General features: G+C 43.4%; 1 long non-coding RNA gene across 1 annotated transcript; it reads left to right on the forward strand.

Annotated features, from left to right (window-relative positions):
- Positions 1-2,950: 2,950 nt before the first annotated feature.
- On the forward strand, positions 2,951-5,755 carry LOC109405101 (uncharacterized). The gene is made up of 3 exons (XR_002128851.3): positions 2,951-3,554; positions 3,620-3,744; positions 3,806-5,755. It is a non-coding gene; the product is annotated as an uncharacterized LOC109405101 (long non-coding RNA).
- Positions 5,756-16,263: the final 10,508 nt, after the last annotated feature.

The raw sequence follows: 16,263 nt of genomic DNA on the forward strand, positions 1-16,263 counted from the left end.
TCGCTGATAAAGCTGAGGTGCCGTTGCTGCGTCGGGTTCGCTCGTTCGGGTCGCTGCCGGAATGCGGTGGTGAGGGGCTTGTGGTCCGTGTAAATGCAGAACTCACGAGCGGAGAGGTGGTCCTTGAAGTACTTCACGGCTTCGTACATCGCATACAACTCCCGATCGTAGGTGCTAGCGCTTTGCTTGGCGGCGCTCAACTTACGAGAGAAGTACGCGAGGGGTTGACGACCGTTCTCGGTGATTTGGTGTAGCACTGCGCCGATTGCAGTACCCGATGCGTCGACTTCAAGTGCTAATTTGGCATCAGCACAGGGGTGAGCGAGAAGAGCAACGTTGGCCAAATCCTGCTTGCATTGCTGGAAGGCGGCTGTAGTTGGCTCATCCCACTTCAATGGCGTTCTGTCGTTGCGAACGTTTCCTTGGATCATGGCTTGGAGGATTTGCTGATTCTCCGCTGCGTGGGGAATGAAGCGGCGGTAAAAGTTGACCGTGCCCAGGAATCGCTTCAGTTGCTTCGCGACGACTGGCTGCGGGAAGTTCAGAATGGCTTCGACCTTTTCTGGTGTAGGTTGAATGCCATCCGGGGTGACGAGGTGCGCTAGGAATACTACCTGGGATTGACCAATTTGGCACTTGCTAGCGTTGATGGTCAAGCCGTTTGCTCTGAGCCGCTCAAACACTAGCCGAAGATGCTCCCTGTGTTGCTCGATGGTGTCGGATGCGATGCAAAGGTCGTCGACGTAGGGGAAAACAAAGTCGAGATCGCCCAAAATGTCGTGGAGATGCCTCTGCAACGTTTGTCCGGCGTTCCGAAGACCGAACGTCATGTACTGGAATTCGAACAAACCGAAAGGCGTGGTAATCGCGGTTTTCGGAATGTCCTCGGGTGCAACGGGGATCTGGTGGTAGGCCCGCTGGAGATCGATGCACGAAAACACCTTTTTGTTGTGGAGGATATTCGAAAAATCCTGGATGTGCGGTATTGGGTACCGGTCGGGAACCGTAATGGCGTTTAGGTTCCTGTAATCCCCGCAAGGACGCCATTTTCCGTTGGACTTCTTGACCATGTGCAGGGGGCTGGCCCAAGAACTCTTAGAAGGACGGCAAATACCTTGCTCCATCAAAAACCTGAACTCAGCTTTCGCTTCGTTCAGCTTATCGAGTGGCAGTCGACGAGGACGGGAGAAAACGGGTTGCCCTGTGGTGATAATTTGATGGACCGTGCTGGCTTTCGTGGGACGGTGATTCATATTCAGGATGGTGATGTCCTGAAATTCCTTGAGGATGTCGGCAAAAGGCGAGTTCACATCGAAGGTGGTGATTGTTGGTTCGGAAACGGCTTTGATGTTGCTGATTTCCAGGCTGGTTTGGTTGTCGATCAGCTTGCTCCGCTTGAGGTCCACCAGCAGATCATAGTGCTTCAAAAAATCGGCTCCGATGATCGGCGACTTGACATCAGCGATGGTGAAAACCCAAACGAAGGGACGACGAAGGCCAATATCGATAGTGAGACGTTTGGTACCATACGTTTGGATTGCGCTCCCGTTGGCGGCGAAAAGTTGGTTTGATTTCTCAGGGTGGAGGAGTTCGCGCGGAGACGGGGGAACAACAGAAATATCGGCACCGGTGTCTATGAGATACTGCTGGGAGGTTTTCTGATCGTGGACGTGTATTCTTCGGATATTCAGGGGTTCGTTCAGGTCAAGGCTGGTTATTTCGGAGTTATTTATTGGTTCGGGCAACAGCTCGGCCTTTAGTTTTTTTCGGGACGAGTGTACACGTGCATCTTGTTGTCGTAGAAAATGCATGGGATGTTTTGATTCTCACCTTTTTGTTTTTCGCACTTCTTTGCCAGCACTCCATGGCGGTAGTGGAACCAGCAAATCCAGCGGCGAGGGGCCCTCGGTCGGGATGGTTCGCGTCGACCGGGTGAACGTTGTCGATTGCGGCTTGCTGAACGTCCTCGGCTTCGGGGATTTCCGGAAAATGCTTCCTCCAGTCGGCGGGAAAGTTGTTCGATGCGCTGCTCCAAGCTTGCGATGGTAGATTGTTCGGCTGATTTGATCACCGAAATTTCGTTGTGAGGGGCCTCCATAATTTTGTCGGCGACTTTCGCCTGTTCGTCGAGCGGGGCGGACGGCATCGAAGCGATGATCGAACGGACGGTACTGGGCAAAGCACGGAGCCACAGGTTGGAGAGCACCGTGTCCGTACAACCATCTCCACCCAGACGTCGCATTTCGGAGAGCAAAACACTCGGCTTGCGGTCACCAAGCGTCATTCCGGACAGCAGGCTCGAAAAACGCTGCATTTCCGATGGTCGGAAATGTTCCATGATGGCCGCTTTGAGCGTTTCATAGCGGTCATTGTTCACTGCTTCGTTACACTTGGCAATGGCGGTGTGAACAAATTTTGCACGTGGTCCAAGAGCCACAATCACTGCGTAAAACTTTTGCCTGTCCTGTTTTATTTGGTTCACACTAAACGCGGCTTCCAGGCAAATGAACCAAGTGTCCACGTCGTCCGGATCGAAATCGGGGTAATTAATTTTCGCGATCACTGTTTGCGACGCCACTGACGAGCCACTCGGGGCACCGTTTTCGCATTGTTCATTCTTTGTCACGCCACCGCCATTGCCAATTTTCGGCGTTTCTTCAACCATGGTTGGTTCACAAATTCACACGCGTGGTTTCGGGTCGAAATATTCACTTTCGCGGGGGATATTGCGCGGTTTCTTCGACGCGAATCGCAATTTGCGGTTTTAAAATCACTTTCGAAGCGAAACTTGAAACTAATCGTCAATATGACAGTGCCGGGCCGACTCAAGACACAAGAGACTCTCCGGCGATCCCAGGGTCGGCTAGCTACTGGGTAATCAAGGGCTTTTCGCGAAACAAAAACTAAACACAGGAACTTTCACATTTCTTATGCATTTTATTAAAAACCCTAATTGTGGCGTATGCGTGTTGTTCTGTGTAATAATAATTTAGTGTAAATTTGTTAATGTGTAACCTAATCTATGTTCGGTGGTACCGGTACATACCGCTGCTGAGTTGATGGTGGGTTCGATGGCCGACACAGCGACTCCTGTCGAGCTGTGCGGCCGGAAAACTCGCCGGATGGCGGGGCGACGAGGGGGTCGACACTAATCGATTTGGTTCAATTGTCATGCGATAAGACGTAATTTTATTTAATTATTTGCATTATTCGCAACAGTTTTCATTACATTTGATTTGAAATCGATTTTATCCGATTTTCTCCATTTTTCAAATTTTGGTCTGGTTTTCAACGATTATCTGCTTTCTCTCTCATCAAAATGGCAAAAATCCGAAATATCCGGAATAATCGAATAAAATGACTAAAATCGCCCAATACTGATTAAAATCGCGACGCCGTGCAATTTATTTTGACAGCTCTTGCGTCGGTCCATCAGCTGATAAATCAAAACAAGTTTGAACAGACAAATCCAAAGAAAAAAAATCAATAATTTATTATTTAGATTGTTTGTCGAATCCATAGTTCAACAACTATGAACTATCTCGGGAATGCAGGTGAGTTTTCATTGAAATAAGATACAGAAAGAAAGCATTTTCTATGTTGATTGTCTTATTTTCAGACTGGCCAAACGACACCAAGTGAAAGACGTCTAGAGAGGCACAAAAACCGAAATTAGGAGCAATGATTCCGATCGGTACTGGGAATGGAACAACGGTGGTCATAGTTGCATTGACAGATATATTGGTAAGAGAGGCCAAACAATCACGGTTCATGTCAAGTAACATTGCTTTACTTTCATGTTAAGATTTCAGAACTGGGTGGAAAACTGCCAACAAAGGATTACCAGGCATATCGGAAGAGGCCTCAGACGAGTACTGCAGAATTATTCGGGACTGCGGCTACCAGCAAACCGGTTACGAACACCTTTGGAGAGTCCCATTTTCGCAGGATTCGGTGCTCAGAGTCAAATCAGCAGCCGGAGGATTGTTATCGAAAATTGTCATTACTTAATGATGAGAGCGCTGAAAGTGTATCAATTTTAATATATTTTTTCTACAAAGTTGCCTTGTCAAAAGTGTCTAAACAGTACAAGTTTGAAGTTTAGGTAAATAAGAAATAAAAGTAACAGGTTTTGTTAGATAAAATTTTTTTTTGTTAGCTTTCGTAAAGAAAAAACGAGGGGCGCAAGATGAGATACGTGTTGAGAAAAGCTCGTCCAAAAATAGGCTTTAAACCTAATGCAGTTTCAATCGCTTTGAATCATAGAAACCAAAGGTGCAAGTACACAGGGTCAAATGTTTAACAATAAGGAATGTTTTAGTTCTGTTTGGCACCGATGAAAATTTGATCGAGTCATACCAGATATTTGAGGATTGATCTGTGTTTGGTCCAATATTTGACCCTGTGTACTCGCGTCTTAAGAATCATAGAAGGAAATAGTCTAAGAGTACATAATTAGATTTCTATTGAAAAAGTCATGAAGTTTCCAGTAAGTCTTGTGAATAAGGCTTCTGATCGCCGATCCAGCAAGTTCGACTCCTGTTCTGGTCGGGAACTTTTCTCGTCTTCCCTGGATATAGTGTCATTGTGCTAGCCCCACAATATATGTACCTACGAGTTCATGCAATGATGGGCAAAGAAAGCCATTTAAAAACTGTGGAAGCGCTCAAAGAACAGTTAAAGAGGGGTAGGCCAAGTTCCAGTAGAAATGTAGAGCGACAAAGAAGAATTGTTTAAGAAGTCATGGTATCCATTCCTTAAGTGATACATCTTGCTCTTTTACATGAAACCTTCGATCAGGCTCAAGGCCGATTATTTCAACCCGACCTACCCAAAAACCTATCTTCGAAGGCGCTAATGAAAACATCAAGGGCTTGCTCAAAATCTCCGGAAGTGGTGTACGAGTTAAATGGGCCAGAGACACCAGGAAGAGTACAACAGTACTCTCAAGGAATCTTCCCTCAAACCGAACACCGAACGTATCCCAACCATCTATCATGATTCCAAAGCGAACGGCAACGATGCACTACTCCCGAGACCACTCCACTACCGCCAAGATAGATCCATCGGCCGAATCCTAGGCCAAATGGCTCTTCCACAAAACAAAATCCGGCAGTCGAAACGCAATTCGCCAGGCGGGATACCCGGGATACCAGAACCAGCCGTCGTTCGAATGCTATGCAAAAAGTCCAACCTTGAATCCAATTGTAAACAAAACTTACAAAAAATCGAGAAAATTTGACATTTTGGGCTAGAGATGTGCACCGGTTTTATTCGATTCGATATGGATATGAAAAATTTATAATCGATTTTATCGGATATTTCAGATATGGGTGATTTTGATCGATTTTTGTCAATTTTCTTTCATTTCATTGAAATTATGAAAAAAAGAGAATCCTTGTAAGTTTTGGCCAGTTTTGGCTTAAAATCTATCATATCTGGAAGAGTCGTCCCCCTCGCGGGGCGAGCGGTGTTGTGGGCCGGTACTCGGCCGACGGACCAGCGGGCGTTGCTGGGGGGGGGGGATGCAGGCGTCTTCCCTCTTGGACGCAATCGGCCGGCCGTGGACTAACCACCTTGGACGGCCGAGAGGGGAAAGCTCCTTTACGGTTAGGGCCTACGGCCCGAGCTATTGGTCCTTCCTAGAGGATCCACTGTCATTTACGTTTAGGCGCGGGAACCGTTCCCGGTTCCGTGGGCCGAGCCGTGTGCTGGACGGAGACCTATTCAAAGGTCCAACAAAAGAGGTCCTATTGGACGAAGTTAAATATAAAATTGTTCTTCAAGAACCGTGCAGGATGTTATTTATTACCTGAGCAGGTTTCTTCCCGGGTATCCACTTGACCACGTCAAGGGGGGGGGGGGGGGTACTTGGTTCTCAAACCGAATATCACTGCACTAGAAAAAACCATCTACAGCACACGGACGCCTGATAGCAATAGCTGCCTAATTTGGGCAATGGCCGTTGAAATTCTAATTTTCCCACATTCCGCCATTCTAGCCATTCTTACTTCAGTCATTCGTACAGCGATGTCATACTATTGGTAGCATGCGAATGCTTTTGCAGCGGTACTGGACCCTTTCACTACTGTGGTATATCTGCTGTTTTTACACAAGAAACGTGAAGGGTCCGACACATACAACATATTAAAAACAAAAATCAACAATTTGTAACCAAACGGTTACACTATCCACCACCCCGATGAAAAAATGCGAAAGCACGAAGAGATTTTGCATTTTTTTTCAATTCACTCTTTCAAGTCATCTTCGGCCGCCATCGGTTCGTGGATGTACAACAAACAACAAAATAATATTTACAAAAACATTGCAACAACAAATTAAAAACTACTAACTACTATCGCGCGATATCATAATTAAACTTAACAACAAATTAAAAATATAAATAATGAAACATGCTAAAATCAACTTTACGTACGTGCACAAATAAACATTTTAAAATCGCAAAACGAAATAAATTAAAACATGCAAAATAAATATGTACACAACATTTTAAAAATCTTATAAAATATCCCGAATTATGGGTAGACAACTCTATTTACACGTTGCGCAACGAAAAACAATTTTACAACCCTATTTACAAATATTTACAACACATAGATCACATTCGATCTGCACGGCCGAATCCCCTGGCGGGATTGATTCGCCGGCGGGCAAACTGTTTGACACAACAGTGACAGTGACAGTTTGCGAAACGTCATGAATCTGTCAAAGTGGACTGACACAGCATCTCTATTGTTCGTTATGTTTATGTTTATGCTGTACAGTCGTAAATAATTTCGAAGTGAAAAGTGTTAAATTGGCCTTTTTCGTGTGTTTGTGGTAAGTAATACGTACGTATGTGTATAAAACATACCGAAGACTGATCTTGGTATGTATTTTTGTGTATTTCAGGTGAATGAAATCGATTCATTCTTGGGTTGTTGGGCTATGCGGCAACAATCTTTGCGACGAAAGATTGGCTCATAGCAAACCCATAATGGTCCCGGGACCTTGATGACCATCTTGGCGGAGCAAGATGAAATCAGGTAAGTTCAGTGTACACTGTGAAATAATCAACCCATCTCAGGTGATTGATGTTTATTTTAGACTTTGGCCAATTAAATTCAAGTTGGGCGATCCCCTTCCGGCAGTTCTGCAGGTGGGGAAAAGGAGGTAAAATATTCAATCCCTCGCATTTTCCGCCGGTCCCGCCAACCCCGGTATGGATCCCCGATTATCAATCAAGGTAAGTTGGATCTAATTTCCACGCATGCTAGCCTTTCTTACGACCGATCGGAGTCTTTCATCCGTCGGTCCGACTAATCCTTGGACTAATCTAGGACTAACAGCTATCGATTCTCATAACAACTAACACAATCGACTAACAATCCATAGTCCTTGGGTGTTATTAAATTGTTAAAAAGCTGTTCATTTCCTCTTTTACAGATCACTTCCATTCGGCGATGTCTGCCGCCGGCAACTGGGGAAAAGTTGTTACTCCCGCACCTCACCGGATGAATGGCAAACTGCCAAATTAATTGAAAGTGAAATTAAAAAGAAAATAAAAATTATCGTTGATAGAAACTAGACGTGTTTATTCTTCTTTTTATTGAAAGAAAATACTTTTTGGGGGGTTCCAGGTGTGCGTCCGGAACGGTGAATTTTCGTAGAAGGGTAAAGTTCCAAAATCGAAGTTAGGTTTTCGCTGCACAGTTCTTTGGCCGTAGGTTCCGCTCGAAGATTTAGGTTGGTCTTTTTCCGGATCTTGAACGATCGGGTCTGCTTTCTTAGGGATTCGGGGTTATTTTATAATCATAGTAATTTTGACTATGTTCAATGCGCTTTTTACTGCGATGTATTGAACGAGGTATTGAAAGCCGTAATAAAATATAGTAAATGTTCTACATGTTAAAATAGAAAACAAGTAAATTAAACAAGCATGTTGGTACAACTTAAAAACGTTAACATAGAAATATACATGTTTAGTAAACTTTGTCCTCTATTTTAACAAGTAGAGCATCCAAATACTGTTCCAAAAGACTGAAGTCTAATATAAATGTATTTACTATTTCTCTACCATTAGAGAACCTCTATTCCTATTCCGAAGGGATTCGCTTCCGAAGGGATTCTCCTTAGGCTTCTGGATGCCGTAGCCCAATCCGTGCCGTGCCGATGCCATTCCCGGCAAAATGGTCTTGATGCTTTCACTTCGCACTGCAGCATCGAAATCTGGTCTCTCGAGTCTGTAGTGTCTACCTAATGGTTGTGCGCATAGTATATCTACCTACATGAAATACTATTTGTTATAGTGTTTCACTAAACTTGGCAGCACTGCAACTAATAGATAAAACCGACACCAACATGTAAACAAGAAGAAGAGCATAAATAAAAGTACACTTGTAAACTCCACACGTGTAGTGTTTCAATCCCAACATTTTTGGCGACTAAAGATGGGATTTCGCGATTAAATTCGAAAAAAAGTTGCTTAAATGCGGAAAGTATCGGTTTAAATACGAGTAGATCGGATAAACGTATCGGGCGCGGCTGTTCCGGATTGAAAGTCGTCGGGATCGTTTTCGCCGATTGCATACAGTAGCATAACCTCAACCAGCGGAAAATGGAAAAGACAACTTTGGCACCTTTCGATGTGACGGACTCGGCATCTATTGCGAGTCGATGGACGAAGTGGAAAAGATCCCTTCAGCTATGTTTGGACGTGAATTGTGTAGCTCTTCCCTCCCGCAAGCGTTCGTATCTGCTGCACTATGCCGGATCAGAAGTGCAGGATATTTTCTACAATATCGAGGGCCATGATGCAGATCCTCCGCCAGGATCGGATGTTTTCACAGAAGCTATTCGTTTGCTTGATGCTCACTTCGCTCCACTCAACAACATTCCGTACGAAAGGTGCGTGTTCCGGAATATGACACAACAGGAGAATGAACCGGTTGAGAAATTCATTCACCGGCTTCGGGATCAAGGCCGTCTCTGCGATTATGGTGCCGCTTTAGAGATGAGGATCACGGAACAAGTATTTGACAACTGTGTGTCCGACGCACTAAGAGAGGCGATATTGAAGAAGAAATTAATGACGGTTCAAGATATTGCGGAAGAAGGTCGAGTACTGGAGACGGTGAAACGAAATCGCGATCAGATGAAGAAATCAGTGGAGGAAGCGCAGTTGAGCCTGGTGAAGAAGCAGGGCCGTGAAGAAGTTTGCTTTCGCTGTGGAAACGTAGGGCATTTCGCAAACGACAAGAGATGTCCGGCCAGGTCAAAAGTATGCGACAAATGCCAAATCGTGGGTCACTTCAAGAAGATGTGTAAGACCAAGATGAAGACGAGGCCAGGTAAAACGTCGGCACGGAAGCAGAAGATCCAGCAAGTAAGGGAAACTCATGACAGCGTTTCGGATTCATCCAGCGGAGGAACGGAGTCGGACGACGATGTGCAGCAGGTGTATGCGAACGGTTCGGGCCTGGATAAAACTAGTTGCTTCGTCGGAGGCGTCAAAACGGATTGGATTATTGACTCCGGAGCCCACGTAAATGTGATAACGCGAGGAATGTGGAAGTGGCTGAAGAAACAGGGATGTGTAGTGAGCAAGGAATGTAAATCAGAAAAAGTGCTTCGAGTGTATGGCGATGGGAAGTTGAAAGTGCACAAAGTTATAAAAACGGACATCGCAACGCAAGATAAAACGGTGCACCACGAGATTTGTGTTGTTGACAGCGAAAAAGGGGCCAATCTCTTAAGCAGAGCAACCTCTATCGAACTCGGACTACTTGAAATTCGCGGACAAGTGTTCAGTGTTGACAATGGTGAACCACCGATAGGAAAATTGAAAAATGTGCAAGTTCAAATCAAACTGGATCAAAGTGTATCGCCAGTTCAGCAGTCGTGCAGACGTCTGCCGATTCCGTTGAAATCTTTAGTGGACGAAAAACTTGCGGACCTACTCGAACAAGACATTATCGAGCCGGCGCCGTTGAACATCAGTTGGGCTTCTCCTCTTGTAGTAACTCCGAAGGACGGCGGGCGTTCTGTTCGGCTTTGCATAGACATGCGTAAAGCGAACAAGGCAATAATTCCAGAAAAGCACCCTTTGCCCACATTCGAAGAAATTATGCCTCATCTGGAAGGGTGCAAGGTCTTCAGCAAAATTGATTTGGTAAAGGCATTCCACCAAATTGAGCTGGCACCTGAATCACGTGATATCACTACCTTCGTGACTCAGGACGCGTACTACCGCTACAAGAGGCTTATGTTTGGGATGAAAGTCGCACCAGAGATATTTCAACGGTGCATCGAAAGAGTGCTGAAAGGGCTGAAAGGAGTAAAAGTGTTCATTGATGATGTGCTGGTATATGGAGCGACTAAGGAGGAGCACGACTTACGTTTGAAAGCAGTACTGGATCGTCTTAAGGAGAATGGACTCACGATCAACGAGGCGAAGTGTGAGTTTGGCCAACCGATGGTTAAATTCATGGGACATCAACTGTCGGAAGACGGAATTCTTCCTACGAACGAAAAGGTTAGTGCCATTCAAAATTTTCGTCGTCCTGAAACGGCCAGCGAGATGCGAAGCTTTTTGGGGCTAGTGAATTACGTGGGGAAGTTTATCCCCAATCTGTCGGCCGTCACTGCTCCACTTCGCAAAATGATAGTTAAGGGTGTCAAATTTCACTGGTCAAGAGAAGCGAAATTATCGTTCAACGAGGTGAAGCAGGCCATGGCGAACCCTAATCACTTGGCTTTCTACAATCCCCGGTACAAAACTACTCTGGTTACCGACGCAAGTGATAATGGGATCGGTGCTGTTTTGCTACAAACCAGCAACTCCAAAACGAGACCAGTTAGTTACGCTAGCAAGAGTCTCTCTAAAACGGAACAAAAATATTCGACCCTGGACAAAGAAGCGCTTGCCATTGTTTGGGCAACCGAACGATTTGAAATGTATCTAAGAGGCTTGGATTTTTCGATTCTCACCGACCACAAACCGTTGATTCACATCTTCAGTGAGTCCTCCTGTCCAAACAAGCGGCAAGAGAGATGGGTGCTCCGAATGCAATCGTATCGATACTCCATAAAACACGTCCCTGGGGAAGTGAACATTGCGGACCCGCTGTCCAGGCTCTGCGAAACGGTTGATGCGAAAACGTATGACAAACGGTCGGAAGATGCGTTGTATTCGATTGCGGAGGTTAACATACCGTCTGCGATAACTATGACCGAGGTTATTCGAAGTTCGCAGAATGATCCGGAATTCGAAAAGGTGAAGAAAGCCCTGAATGACGACCAATGGAGTGATTTGAAAGCTTACGCACCATTCAAATCCGAGTTGTGCTTTTCGAAAGACCTTCTGCTGCGGAGAGATAAAATCGTCATCCCTGGTGACCTTCGTGAAGCAGTTGTAAGGTTGTCACACTCTGGACACCCGGGTAAGGAGAAAATGAAGCGTCGTCTACGAACAGCGGTGTGGTGGCCGGGCTTGGACGCAGATGTCGAGGAGGCATGCAGAAGCTGTGTCGAGTGTCAGATGGTTGGACCTGTAGACAAGCCGGAGCCCTTACGAATTCGTGAATTACCGTCAGCTCCTTGGGTACATGTTAGTGCAGACTTTTTAGGACCTCTTCCAAATGGCAAGTATATTTTCGTACTAGTGGATCTTTACAGCCGGTTCGTGGTTGCTGAGTTTATGAACCGCACTCTGTCTGCAGATGTCATTCGTGTACTGCGGCAGATTTTCACAAAAATGGGCTTGCCTTTCGTGCTAACAACTGACAACGCTAAAAATTTCTCAAGTCAAGAGCTCAAAGACTACTGCGTTGATTATGGAATCAAGCTTACTCACACCACGCCATACTGGCCATGTGCTAATGGTGAGGTCGAGAGGCAGAACCGCTCGTTGCTGAAAGTTCTTAAAATAAGTCAGCAACGGGGTACGAATTTGGAAGAAGCGCTCCAGGAGTACCTTTACATGTACTCAGTGACGCCACATAGCGTCACAGGAATCCCACCTGCAACATTGATGTTTGGGCGTCGATTCAGAGACTTATTTCCCCATGTGCAAGATGAAGCCACGTTCGACGATGAAATGCGAGATAGGGATGCCACTGTCAAGTACCGTGCAAAGGAATATCGTGACAAGAAAGTAGGAGCGAAGGAAACAACCATCAATGTGGGGGATGAAGTCCTCATGAAGAACATGCAGCCGGCAAACAAACTAACACCAACGTTCTTGCCAGTTCCTGCAACTGTGGTCGAGAAAATGGGAAGTATGGCAACAGTGGAGACCCAGAGCGGACAGCGGTTCAAGCGAAATACATCACATCTCAAGGCATACCACCCACCTACTGCAGCTGAACCTTTGGACGTTTCGAGATCGGTTTCCGGTGAGCCAGTTGAGGTTGCAGAACCCCTTGACGAACATCACCGCCGACCTCGTAGAAGTGTGTCGTTACCTAAGCGTTTTGAAGATTACTGTTTGAGTTAGTTTGAATTCCTTTCATTGTTACTCTTTGTATTAGAAAAAGAGAGATATGTTATAGTGTTTCACTAAACTTGGCAGCACTGCAACTAATAGATAAAACCGACACCAACATGTAAACAAGAAGAAGAGCATAAATAAAAGTACACTTGTAAACTCCACACGTGTACTCCACACGATACAGTACCTAAATATCTAGGTATGATTCATTATGTCTACCTAAGGTAGTATAAATACGGATGGTCATTGGACCACACAAGAGAGACTGCACAAGCCCTGAACTTGTCAACATCTTTAATATTCTTCTTTTGAAGGATATAAAAGTGGCGACGAGGATCAAGGAACGTGTGATTTCTTTTGAGTTATTCCGAAATTATTTCCTTTTGGTTTTCAGGTTGTTGTAATAACAAATTGTTATTTTTGTGGAGAACGGAATTGTTCTTTTATGGTAGGATTGCCATTAGGTTGTGAACAAAATGTTCTTTTTGGCCGATGTTGCATTGACGAAATTGTCTTTTTGTTTTGGTAATAACGAAATGTTATTTTTTGTGGTGAACGAAATTGTTCTTTTGTGGCGGAATTGTCATATGTTTTTGTGTTATTTGTAATTTTTTTGGTAAAGTTGCCGATGTCGGGATAGCGAAATCGTCTTTTTGTTTTTGTAGTTTTGTTAACGAACAGATATGTTCTTTGAAAGTGACGGATCCGTCAGTTTATTTGTGCCATCATTATTTTGGTGATGAATGTTATTTTTTGAAGTTTTCTAAAGGGGAAAGGACTGTAGTGTCTACCTAATGGTTGTGCGCATAGTATATCTACCTACATGAAATACTATTCATTACAGTACCTAAATATCTAGGTATGATTCATTATGTCTACCTAAGGTAGTATAAATACGGATGGTCATTGGACCACACAAGAGAGACTGCACAAGCCCTGAACTTGTCAACATCTTTAATATTCTTCTTTTGAAGGATATAAAAGAGTCAAATCTTTCAGCAGCTCACACCCCAGTAGTCCACCGGCGCCTAGAATCGCTCAAATTAATGTTACGGTTCAGATCTCCTTATTGTAACTCACCAATCGCAAATATTTTTTGGAACTGTTCTGGAGAAATTCCAACTTCTCGTGCAATGCAGTTAATTTCAGCGGTCAGAACGGACCATCTGTTTGGGGCCTATACACTTGCCGGAACTCTCCGGGATACTGCTGATCAAGCGGCTCGGTTCTAGCGGGTCTTGACCTGCAAAAAATGTTCTAAATAACCGAGAACTAATATAGCGCACATAAACGCGATAGACTTACCTGTAACAATTCTGCCTGTACATATTTTGTGAGTTTTACCTCCTTTTTTATCAATAAACTTCAATCATTAAACGAAACTCAAAAAACAAACTTGCGACTGAAAAATACGTTTCATTTGTCTCAAAACAACAAGGCGCCGCCTTGTTTACCAAGCTCTAACGAAATTACCATGCTTGCAGTAAAATTGAGCGCAAAGTATGATCAGCTGAAATTTGTCGGTGCAGAATGCTTGAGATAACCATAAACATGGTAAAAAAGGAACCATAGTTTCAATGAGTGTAGTGTTCTCTTGGTGGTGGTTGGAACAATAATGCTTTATTAGATACAGCTAAATGTCAATGATACAATTCATGGCTACTACGATCCTACAATCTTTCCATTCTTTTATACTTCTATAAAATATTTCTATATCTAATACTTGTTAATATTGAATGAGATCTTCATTGTCCATATACATATACAGTGAACATTCAGTCCAGAATCCTGGCCAACCGGTTGTGAAGAAGTGTGGTCCACAAGTTAATTAATTCGACCATCATCCAGAACCAAAGTGCCAGTAGTGCGACATGTGCGTTTCTTCCTCCGACTGATGTTTCACGAACGGGAAGTATCTGAAAAGATTACTGAAATAATAGGGTATTCGACTTGGATATGAAGGAACCGTAATAAACAACTCAGCCATTATGTTAGCTTGTTAGTAATACAGCTATTATATCTTCCAGTTTCTTGTTTTTCTGAGCCGTCTATGTTAACAATTTCCTTGTGGTTTTATTTTTGTAATATTTTCTTCTCTTTTAATAATTTTGAAGTCTTGATACGTTTCTTATGTAATCTCTCTCTCTCTTCTTGGCGTAACGTCCTCACTGGGACAAAGCCTGCTTCTCAGCTTAGTGTTCTATGAGCACTTCCACAGTTATTAACTGAGAGCTTCCTCTGCCAATGACAATTTTTGCATGTGTATATCGTGTGGCAGGCACGAAGATACTCTATGTCCAAGGAAGTCAAGGAAATTTCCTTTACGAAAAGATCCTGGACCGACCGGAAATCGAACCCGTCACCCTCAGCATGGTCATGCTGAATACCCGTGCGTTTACCGCCTCGGCTATATGGGCCCTATGTAATTTAAATTTGAGACAACCAACGTGTTGATTTCCTTGCAATTGAGTTGTTTAGTAAATAAAATATTGCTATTTTCTATAGCCTAATCGATAGAGCTCATTTTTGGGTGGACAATCCAATGATAAAATAATCCGGATTCTCCTAATGATCCCAATTGAAGTACATGCTAAGTTTATATATGTTCAGTGGCGTCTCGTAACCTCACTTTTTACCTGTTCAACGACCCTAAAAGTTGCATTTGCGGAGAACTTAGGATCCGAATCAAATTGAAAATGAGCGGAAACGGCTATTCTCGTCATTCTCTACAAATTATACTCCAATTTATTGCGAAAAATCAAGAATTTGCATTCGTTGAACAGGTAGAGTTGAGGTTAGGGAATCGCCAATGTATATGTTAGATATAAAATTTATTCTAATCATCATAATATAGTAGAGATTTTGTCTTTTGTAATGCCTTTTTTTAAACTAGGGTTTTACCTTCAAATTATAATTGTTTCAAATATTTTGTTGCTAATGTATCACACTATTTTTCTAATCTAATAGAAATGTATGTTTTGGGAATTTTGTGAATGATAATAGTTTTTTTCAATTTATCTATAGCCAGCTTGTCAGCAGGCGGTTATATCCAAAATAATTTTAGTGACTAGTGACAAGTGTGAAACTATGTATGTTGCATGAACAAGATGTTCAAGTATATCCTTTCAAGTTACAGATTTTAGGATGTTTCGTAAATTTAAAACTTGTACCCTATCTTAAACTGATCATTAAGGTGACATATTTCTATAATGCGAAATGTTCGACTTTTCTATGTACAAGAATTTAACCTTCCAGGACGCGCGCCATCAAGCAATGAAACTGCTACGCGCTCGGGATGTGTTGAACAATGTTTTTACAACAGCGCGCATGCTGAAGAGTTAATGGAGCGTTGTCAATTTAATTTCAAGCATTTTCAAGTGCTGTGTACTGTATGTGAATTCAAGTTTCGCCTACATCTGGGTTATATGTGTGATATGCGTCCTATTTTTGAATATGTAAAACACTATAAACTTCACACTAAAACAACATTTATACGTTAGCTTGCACGTTAACGTTCCAATTTATAAATCAATAATAAATGATAATCGTCTTACCGTCATTTGCTTTGTACTTACGCAGTGTTGTTATTCTTTTGGTTCACATGTATGCTTATCCACGTAACCGATTTTGTTTTCTCTATAGAATAGAGCTTACTGCATTTCCCTTTGAATTCGCTCAATACGTCTTCTGCCTTGAAAAGTAATACTGCTGCATGCTGCTGAACTAGCATGCGATAAATCAGCTCAAGCTAAAATTATTCAAAGGAAATATTT

The sequence above is a fragment of the Aedes albopictus genome, chromosome 1, assembly GCF_035046485.1.
Source record: "Aedes albopictus strain Foshan chromosome 1, AalbF5, whole genome shotgun sequence".
Lineage (NCBI taxonomy): Eukaryota > Metazoa > Arthropoda > Insecta > Diptera > Culicidae > Aedes > Aedes albopictus.